Here is a 10,575-nt window from a genome sequence, read left to right as displayed (position 1 = left end):
TGGCTAGACACTTTTTTAAAATAATCATATACAACATGGTAGGCCTTAGTATAAACAGTAGACAAAGAAATATAAACCATGTATCAATAGCAATCCCCTCTACACACAAACAATTCCAGCTTGCAAAGTTCCAAAAGAGAAAAGTAAAATTACTTTTAAAGGATATAGATGAGTGGTCTTATGTGGAGTAGCGGTGGGAAATCATAGTAGTGGAGAAAAAGGACAGGAAGAAATGCAACATTACTAGGAAAGAATAGTATATTCTACCCACTTACCATCCCTTTGATCCCTTACAAAGAAGACTTGGTTATTATCTCGATGTCATTAATATAGGTCTGACCAATAGAATACCTGATCAAGAAAGTTACAATAAGAGCATCTAATCTCATAATACAACCAGAATCTTCAGCTCAAACTTGTCACATTTTCAAGAGATTTCCACAAATAATAATATTCCAGTGAACTAATGTTTCCTTGGTGACTAAATATCAGGACTCAAGGGGACAGTTAAATGATTAATTGGACAAAAAATTCTAGATTCTTGATACTTATGCTCTGATATTAAAACCAAAGACAAGGGACACACTCTATTAATCTGATTACTGGGCTTAGAAAACTATTATGTCTCTAACTGGATTTTCCAAACACAATCATAAAGCTTTCATAAAATCAGTCAATGAGTATCCAAATCTACTTCCAATCTAAGAAGACAGACTATATGTCATATTTTAGACCAGATTCAAAATGCTAGGAATAGAATGTACTAAAATGCTATAAGTATTCTTCCATACATCTTGTATCCAATTGATAAAACCCACCACAACCTAGTCCCTTGTGCATATTTGACTGTGATGCCTAAGTCAACAACCAACAAATCTGAGATGGAGCAGTAGAATCAGATCTGAGAAGTGCATTTAAGATTTCTGCATTTTGGAATTCATACTTAATTGTGAAACAGCATAATACAAGGTGTATTAGTTTGTTTAACTGCCAGAATGCAATATATCAGAAATGGTACGGCTTTTAAACAGGGAATTTATTAAGTTGCAGGTTTACAATTCTAAGCCTATAAAAATGTCCAAACTGAGACATCCAGTAAAAGATACCTTAATTCAAGGAAACATATCTTAATTCAAAGACAGCCCATGAATTTGGAATACCTGTGTGAGCTGGGAAGTCATGTGACTGACATCTGCTGGTCCCCTGCTCCTGGGCTCCATTGCTTTCAGTCTCTGTTCCTGTGGGTGTTCCTCACTTTGCCTCTCTGAGGCTGGTTTTCATCTTGTGGCTTCCCTTGGCTCTCTCCAGGTTCTTGTTTGCTTAACATCTCATCGCAACATTTGTTGGGCTGCAAGCATCGCCAAACATACTTTTCTCTGTTCTCTGCCTGTCAGTTCTGTTCTGAAATATCTGTCTGTGATAGCCCTCCCTCCAAACTGTTTCCTTTTTTAAAGGATCTCAGTAAACTAATCAAGAACCACATGTAATGTGTGGAGTCACAGCTCCGTTTAATCAAATGCTCATATCCACAATTGGGCATGTCATTTCTCAGTGGAGATAATCTAATAAAAATTTCCACCTGCAATTTTGAATCAGGATTAAAAGAAACCAACTGCCACCCAAAGATTGGGTCAGTATTAAAACATGACTTTTCTAGGGTACACAATAGCTTCAAACTGGCATACAATGTGTGAGGTTCCTGTGCTCAGGGAATTTACATACTAGATTAAATTAGTAATGTGACCCTTTAGAAAATATGAACCATAGGTTTGATGAAAATTTTGAGACCTAATGCTTGTACCATCACATATTGTGATGGGATAAGTATTCTAGCAGATTTAAGAGCATCAGCTTATTTTTCAATGTCTCTGCTCAGCATATTAAGATGACATCAAGTAAAGTAGATATGGACAATAAAATTAATATAATTTTGACCTTCCTATATTGCGTGTGTCAAATTAATATACATATTAAGTATATATATGTATATATTATGTGTGTCAAATTAATATAAATTTGACACAAATAATATGTGTGTATATTATGGTAATAATTGGGATTCAAACTTGTTACATGCATTTTTTTTTTTAATTTTAACATTGTTTTAATCAAGTAACGTAGCTGTTCGAGAAACAGGATTTTTAAAACAGTCGAACAGAGCAAAATGAAGGATTACTCTATTAAGGTAACATCTGTGAATAAAACTCAGGTTATGTGAATTTGAATTTCATTTAAGTTTGGCACCAGACTGAACACTGGTCAAAGCCAGTATTTTCTTAGTGTTTATAAGTACTGAACATTTTTACCTTCAGATTAAAAGAAAAGCTATGTAACAGAATCTGGGTATTTTGAGTGCAATTTAGTTTAGGCCACCAGTATCTCCTACAGAATTTCATTTTATGAAAGCAAACTAGCAATGCAGCAAAGCATTTGAAACCTAGGTAAGATATGAATTTGCAAAGCTTATCTTTGGTGTGACAATGCACATTCCTTCCAGGTTCAGCCCTACTCTAGTCTAACCAGATTTTCTCAAAAGGCAGCTGGAAACCAATTCTTATTTCTCAATAAGACTGCTAGGTTTCAATTCCTTAAAAATAGCAAACAAGGTTTAGCCTATCAAATGTTTGTATAATTTCAATGTGAAGATTTTTTTTTTACATACATTTGTTATTACGGTCTCATTGAAATCTGTGAGATGGGTCACAAAGGACTGAAGAGAGGTGAATGCTAGACATTTGTACTTCAGATAACAAAAATAGTCCTATGGATTCTTGATTCCCATAATGCACTTTTTATGGAAAGGAATAAATGCAGTAAGTTTTCACCTTGTAAAGATATTATACTAAGATAGTCAGAACCAATACCAAACGAGTTCAGCTAATTGGGCAAGGACCTTATCAGCTTGTACTTATCTAGATATAAAGCCCCTGAAAGGGCTGGGTCAGAACCTGTCACCTGCACCCAGTGACCATCATCATAGATTTCTTGGGTAGTTGACTATATTCACCAGGAAACAAAATATACCCCACCAAGTCTTACACGAAAATACAGGCTTTGACTTGGAAGTAGGCTTTTAGCTTTGTTTTTTTAAATAAGACATTTGGGGGAGGGGGGAAGTTAGAGACACAGTAATACTTATTTTGGCAAGATAGCAACCAAAATGCAAAAGGCATCAAAGAACCATAATACGGGGAAAAAAAAAAAACTGAACAAAAGATGCATGTCTTACACATTTTGAAATTATAATCTAAATCATAAAGGTAAAAATTGAAAAATTATGCTGTTTTTGCTAGGGATTACATTAAGTGCACCTTTTCCTGCCTCCCCCAACAAAATCACAGAGCTTACTATTTAATCACATCTAAAAGGTTGAGCGTTTTCTCTCAGTACAAAGCAATAGCTACATACACATAAGATGCTTATTTGTTAACATAATAATTTCCCTGGCTCTTTTAACGTGCAACACACATTACTTTCAAGACTACAATTTGGGGCAAGTGTACACAAACTGAAAACAAAACATTCAAGTTTCAAAAGCTTAAAATTATTAATAGGACACTCAGGTCATTTTTACTTCTCAGTACAATAAAGGTGTTGCACTTCCACTTAATTTATCAGTCCACCTTGGCATGGAAAGAATGTACATTACCGTACACCAATTTGAGGGATTAGAGAGAAAAGTTAAAACCAACTGTATTTCTGAATGTCGGAATAAGGTAATTAAGTACAAATAAGTTTAGGCTTACATTCTGCTGAAGACTGTTTCACAGTTCAGCGTCTAAACAATACCACATCTATTAGGCTCCCAAATCCTAGCAGGTTAAATGATGGTACAACAGATTAAAAAAGGAGCCAATCATTTTACTAAAGTCATTCAGAGCCAAAAATTTGAAGAATGACCAAAAACAAATCTTTATTTGTTATAACTGTATAAATGTGATCCATGTGTCCACCACTAGTTTTTTCAAAAAGAAACATGCTATGAATAAGCAAACTACATTTGCCCACTGATGTGTATGGACTCCCTAGATGTCTCGTTGGGCTTAATTACAGACCACTCACAGTAAAACATTTTTAGTATAAAGTGTAGCATGATGTTAAGCCATTTCAGCTTTTGCACATACATGTTGCACTTCTGGCTGATAACGCAGAAAAATTTGCAGTATTACACTGTTAAGCTAGGTTGCATCCATCATTTTAAATAGCATCAATGTCAATGTCATCATCCTTGTTGTCAGACTTCACAGTTTCAACTTTGGGTATACTGGCAGTCTTCGAATACACCATCTCAATGTTCTCATCTTCATCTTCCTCTTCTCCACCAGAAGATTCCTCCTCTGCTTTCTTCAACCATTTAATAAATGGTTCTGCTTTGACACGAATCTCTTTGGCAAGTTCCTTTGAGACATATTTCTTGGAGGCCTTTTCCGACCAGCTGATGATGACCTCTTCTTCCAAAAGGTCTGCATCATCCATCTCTTTCAAGATATGTGGAATCTTGGAGCTGAGCTGAGCTTGATGCATGGCTACCACACACTCCAAACCGTGAAGAAGGTACCGTTGAGCCTTTTTGTTGTTATGGCAAAATCTGAGGAAATGGCGCCTGTATTTCTTAATTTGTTCCCTAATCTTCTCATTAAAAAGAACTTCAGTCAAAACAAGAGGGCCCATGGCTTTTACATCCAGTCTTTCTGCTTCAGCAACAATTTCTTTGTCAGACGAGTCAATAATACCCTCTTCTTTCTTTTTCTTAACAAAATCAAACAAGATATTGACTCGCTCTTCAACAGTCCTTTCCAAATCATCGCTGAGAGTCAAAACTTTTGCATGGTCACTAATTTCATCCATTCTGCGCCTTTGAGCTTCCTCAGTTGTATCTTCTCCCCAATCATCATCCTCTTCCTCTTCCATAGCATGTGGAGGAGGACTGATTTCATTTGGTGGGGGTGGTGGTGGTGTCTCACTGCTGGATACGGAGCCATTTTCCTTGTCTTCGCCCTTTCTATTTTTCTTTTCCTTTTCTTTCTTTCCTGTGCCACTGTCACTATTCTCAGGTGGGTTTTTGAGAATGAACGTGCAGAGTTTATGATGTGTGTCAAGCATGCCTCGATAGCCACAGGCTTTACAAGAATTACCTATTGTTTGCTTCTTTGGATTGACATGCAGATCTGTTTCAGGATTCTCACACTCAGGACAGAGAACAAATTTTTTAATAAATCCATCCAACATGTCTTGCAGCTTATTCGCCTCATGAGATCCATTGACAATGTAACGGTCATTCTTAACATCAAACTGGGTCTGTGCTCCCAGCTCACAACCAAAATATTTGGTGGGATCTTGGCGATCAGACGGGGCATCTTGTAGCGATAGAACTGGTCTGACACGCTGCGGTTGACGTTGACAGACATTTTGGCTTATTAGTGGCTTTATCAATAAGATGAAGAGATCTTTGATTGCAACTTTTTGGTATCTTCTGTCTGGAGAAGAAGGGATGACATAAACGACTGCAAGAGTTCTCGGTCTCTGACATGAAAAAATTTTCACCACTGAGGCTGTAAGCTTCTTGCTTGTATGCTATGTTTTCCCAGTACAGGTACCAATGGCTGCGCAACAGCTCGTTTTCGTCAAATAAAGACATAAACCCAACGCTGCTCGCCCGGGACTGGGATGAAGTGAGGCGCGTTATAAACCAGAGTCCGAGGCGGCGGCGGAGGATGAGGAGACAGAGGCGCAGCGGTTGAGCGCGGCCGGGCCAGGTGCCGCCGCCGAGCAGCGGGGAGGGGCTGTCCCAGCGACGTCCGGGGTCCACACCCGTCAGCGCCCGAACCTGGCGACCTGGACGCGGGAGACACGTTGCCGTGAGCTCTCGGAGCCGCCTTCCCCACCAGCCAGTGGCCCACGGAGGTCGGGGAGGGCTGGGGAGGGGGCGCGGGGCCGCCACCCCTCCACCGGACTCACCTCTGGAATTTTACATGCATTTTTTAATTCAACTTTCCCTTTTAGAAATAGTTCCACAGTGAGTTATAGGTGACATAGGACCATCTTGAATTTGTAAAATAGTCAATGAAATTATGTTACATTTTTAAAGGTTTATAAGAAAAAAATTGATTGTTCAGTACCATAAACACTACCTTTAACATTCTAGATAGGTTGATCAAGTAACCAAGTAGACAGATGGACCCTGGTGAACTACTAGCAAGTACTCCAGGCATCCTCAATATTACAAAAGAAGTACTAAACATTACCATGACTTAGAAAAGACATAGCTCCAGCCCCAGGCAAGAATTAAAAAGTCATGAATTTAGACAACATATCATTTTCATCACTAGTATATATGGTGCAAGAGCTACATTTTTGGTTATGTAAGAATGACAGCTTTCTCTCCTCTTTGTCTTAAAGGAAAAGTACATTACCATTCTGTTTCTGTGCTATAATTACTTTGGAAGGAATCCAGACAGGAAAATTGATTACATTCCACTAGTTGGAATTTGATTATTTCGTCAATGATATAGTCTTCCTTAGGTCAACTGGATATTTAGAGATGAATATCTAGATTTACTTTCACCATGTACATATGAGTAAGTATGAGGCATAAACACACACACAAAAACACCCCACACAAAAACACTCCACAGAATTCCAATGACAATTCATTAGTATCCAATATATGAGGACTGCTAAAAGATTAGACATTGCACCAAGCCTGAAAGGTCTTTTTAGATATGGTAGACAAAGAAATCCTAGTATATCATTATATGAGTTTATATGTAATGCTAATTAAAATAATAGAACACAAAACTAGAAGAAGTCCACCATAAATGAGATTTGCATTTAAGCATATATATTTCTCAGAATTTATATGAAAATACCATGGAGTGTTCACTTACACTGGCATGCCAGCGTCTGAAGTCTTTGGCATCTACAATAAGCACTATATAGATGGTACTCTCTAGAATTACAGATACATAAAATGACCAAGTAATCTAAAATTTATCCCTAACAAGAAAAGAAATATAAACACAAGATGCCATAATCTACCAGTGGCCCAAAAATTAACCTGATAAGACAAACTTATTAGTAAACAGTAGCCAAATGGAAAATAAGTTATCTTGCATAGAGCTTCACTTGGTGCCACTTAATGTCTTTCTCACTTTGTTGCATATGGTAAGAAGATGAAATACCCTTATTTGTGATTTTTAAATTTAATATGGCCTAATTTTTAAAAAATGTTTGAATTATTTGGTGCTGAGTTGGACATTTTCTTAAAGTGCAAAAATTCTAAAATCTGTATTTTGTGGAGAAAATCGTCCTAATGACAAAGAAGGAACAGTGGAGTTTATGATAAATAGAAATGCTGCAAATAAACAATATCGTTAAATATGACCTAAATTAAAATATATAAATATATAAATCTTTTTATTTAAAATATATAAATCTTTTTATTGTTGTTGTTCTGTGTTAACATTCTTCAACCCACCTCTGCTTAACACACAGCAATATTCTCAATGTTAATAAACTCTGCCTTCAATAATCGTAGCACACAATAATAAGGCAATATAATAACTCTCAGTGAGAGACCAAATCGCAGTGAAATGCAACTGTGCTGGTTAGAAAGGATTATGTACCTTAGAAAAGCCATGGTTTAAACCTGATCTTAACATGTGGAAGTAGCCTTTTCTTTTAATCCCTATTCAGCACTTTAGATTGGAGACTTGTTTAGATTATCTCTATGGAGATGTGACTCACCCAATTGTGGATATTAACCTTGGGTTAGAGGAAGATGTAACTCCACCCATTACAGGTAGGTTTTGATTAGTTTACTGGAAGGCTGTAAAAGAGGAAACATTTGTCTTTGAGCCAAGACAGAGCTGCAAGAGAGTCATGAGAACCAGGAGAGCCTACACAACCTTTCTTTGTCAATAAAGAAGGAAAACACCCTTTGGGGAGCTTCATGAAACAAGAAACTTGCAGAGGAAGCTAGCAGACATTGCCATGCTCACCATGTACCTTTCCAGTTGAGAGAGAAAACTTGACCTTCATTAGCTTTTCCTGAGTTATGGTAACTTCTTGTTGGTGCCTTAATTTGGACATTTTTGCAGCCTTACTTTAATAAGGACATTTTCACAAGCTTAGAACTATGAACTTGTAGCTTAATAAATTTCTCATTTTAAAAGATGCTCTATTTCTGAGATATTGCATTTTGGCAGCTGGCAAACTAGAACACCAACCTATGGGAGAGGAACTATGTTTTACACCTTTCTTAGATGATCTCTTGTGCTCAAAATTACTGGTCTTTATGATGCTTGGGATAATTTCAATGTGTGCTTATTCCTCAAAATATGTCAAAGAAAATCCATTTAGTAAGGATCATGTGATAACAAATAATTACTAGCAAGCATTTGTGACACTTGCCTCTCTAAGTTAATTTACCTAATTGGTTAGGCAAGAACCTGTTTGTATACTTTAAGGGAGAATCAGTGAGAATGTTGCTGTAGCTTCAACATTAGATACCAGTCTAGGGCTCAGAATTGGCACCATGCACATGGACATGTAGAATTAGCAAGAGTGGAGGCTATAATGTGAGTTTTAGTGCAATAGAATTAAGAAGTGCACTTTAAACTATTCTAATCTCTCAACTGTGGTAGCCAATTGGAATTGTGGGGAAAAAAAAAAACTCTAAGGGCTAAAAAGGAATTGAAGTGTCTGATTTTGTTTTATGATCTGTGCCTCCAAAAAGCAAAAATATTTTGATTAGAGGAGAGACTAAAAACAATATGGAAGCAGCAAAAAAGTACAGGACAGATACTAAATCATTTGTCCCCCATTGCTGATAAGGTCAATATGGGAGAATTGTCAATTTTTCTTAATGGACTGCAAGGAAATTGTTTTGTCAATAAAGAGAGACACCATATGGCAGAGTGTTGGAAAAATGGAGAAAATGCTCTAAGTTGTGGTGAAATTGAAATGAATTTGTTCTGGTGAAACTGTCCTTTCAGTCAGTAGATTTTGTGAGTGCTAGAGTAGCATATCTGGGTTAGGCACAAGAAAGTGGAATTCAATGTAGGGAAGGCATTGCTGTGGATGAATGATTGTGAAACTTTAACCCACTTATAAATCACCTGGGTGCAGATTTTGGTTCAGGAGGTTCTGGATTAGTTTGCATATTGCATTTCTAACAAATTCCCACATGATGCCAGTGTGCTAGTTTTGGTGATTTTGGTAGCAAGACTATGGGCCATAAATCAGAAAGGCTTACACGGTGGGAAAAAAGCAGAAATGAGAAACACATTCACATATTTTTCTTTGAGGAAGATGAAACTAAGCTTATTGGTTAAGGACCTGATTACTGTGCCAAAATAAATGACCAGATATACATTACATTAATCACACTTTCTAAATGACTTGTGAACTGCTTAAGGGAAAGAATTATGTGGAAGTTAAAAACTTTTTATTAATTTTCAAGACTAGTTACTTGATATAATAAAGCTTCCAAAAATACTTGTTCATTGATGAATTCATTAGTGTGGGCCTTTTATTTAAAGGGAGAATGCATTCTTCCATAGCTGGATTGCTGTAAATAATAAATTACATAATAAGGCAATCACTGCATTTGAAAAATAATTGTAACTTATTCATTACTTTGAATTAATATTATGCCACTTTCAGTGATTTGGTTTCATTTTTAAATTTGTTATATCCACTTATCACAATTTTAATTATAACCAATTTAATTTAATGAAATTTTGGAAACATACTTCATTATTATGCAAGGCAATGATAGCCCTCAAGAAAAATTATACATGGAAATAGTATAATTTATAATCTCATATTTCAAAATATCTGTATACAGATAGTATTATCACAACTGTGATTTGCATATGGCAGTTTTTTCCTTGTATAAATCATATGACAATTTTTTTCTATATAAAATTTACACATTTACAATTCTAAGGCCATAAGAATGTCCAAATCTAGGTATCCAGGGTAAGATATCTTCACTCAAGAAAGGGCTAATGTCTCTAAAGTTTCTCTCAATCAACTGAGTAGGCACATGGGATGTCTGATTTCTTTTCTACCTCTTCAAAGTACTCCCCTGGGGGTATTTTCCTTCTGCATCTCAAAAGGTTTCTGGCTCTGTGGACTCTCAAACTTTTTCTAAAATGGTTTCCTCTTAAAGGACTCTGGTAAGCAATCCCACCCTGAACGGGTGGAGAGACATATCTTCATGGAAACCATTAATCAAGAGTTTCCACCCACAATTGGGTAGATCATATCTCCATGGAAACAACATAATCAGAATATCTGACACAGCAATACTGAATCAAGATAAAAGAACATTGCTTATCTGGGGCACACAACAGTTTCAAACTGGCACAACTCTCTTCAGTACAATGATAAAAGACGAAATTGTATCTAATACAATGACCCTAAAGCAATAGACAATAAATATAATAGATAATTCAGACCTGAAGAAAATCAAATATCCAGTGAAACTCTAAAAATATTCTCGAATTCACTGGTAATCAGAGTAATAGCAGTTAACACGAAATGCTTCACTGTCATAAGCTGGCGGTG

General features: G+C 36.5%; 1 pseudogene; it reads right to left on the bottom strand.

The window, feature by feature from the left end:
- Window positions 1–3,896: 3,896 nt before the first annotated feature.
- LOC143647182 (eukaryotic translation initiation factor 5 pseudogene) lies at window positions 3,897–5,838 on the bottom strand (annotated as a pseudogene).
- Between the last annotated feature and the right edge of the window lie 4,737 nt (window positions 5,839–10,575).

Source organism: Tamandua tetradactyla, chromosome 9 (genome assembly GCF_023851605.1).
Source record: "Tamandua tetradactyla isolate mTamTet1 chromosome 9, mTamTet1.pri, whole genome shotgun sequence".
NCBI lineage: Eukaryota > Metazoa > Chordata > Mammalia > Pilosa > Myrmecophagidae > Tamandua > Tamandua tetradactyla.
The sequence above is the reverse complement of the archived record's forward strand: the minus strand, read 5'-3'. Positions and strand labels throughout refer to the sequence as shown.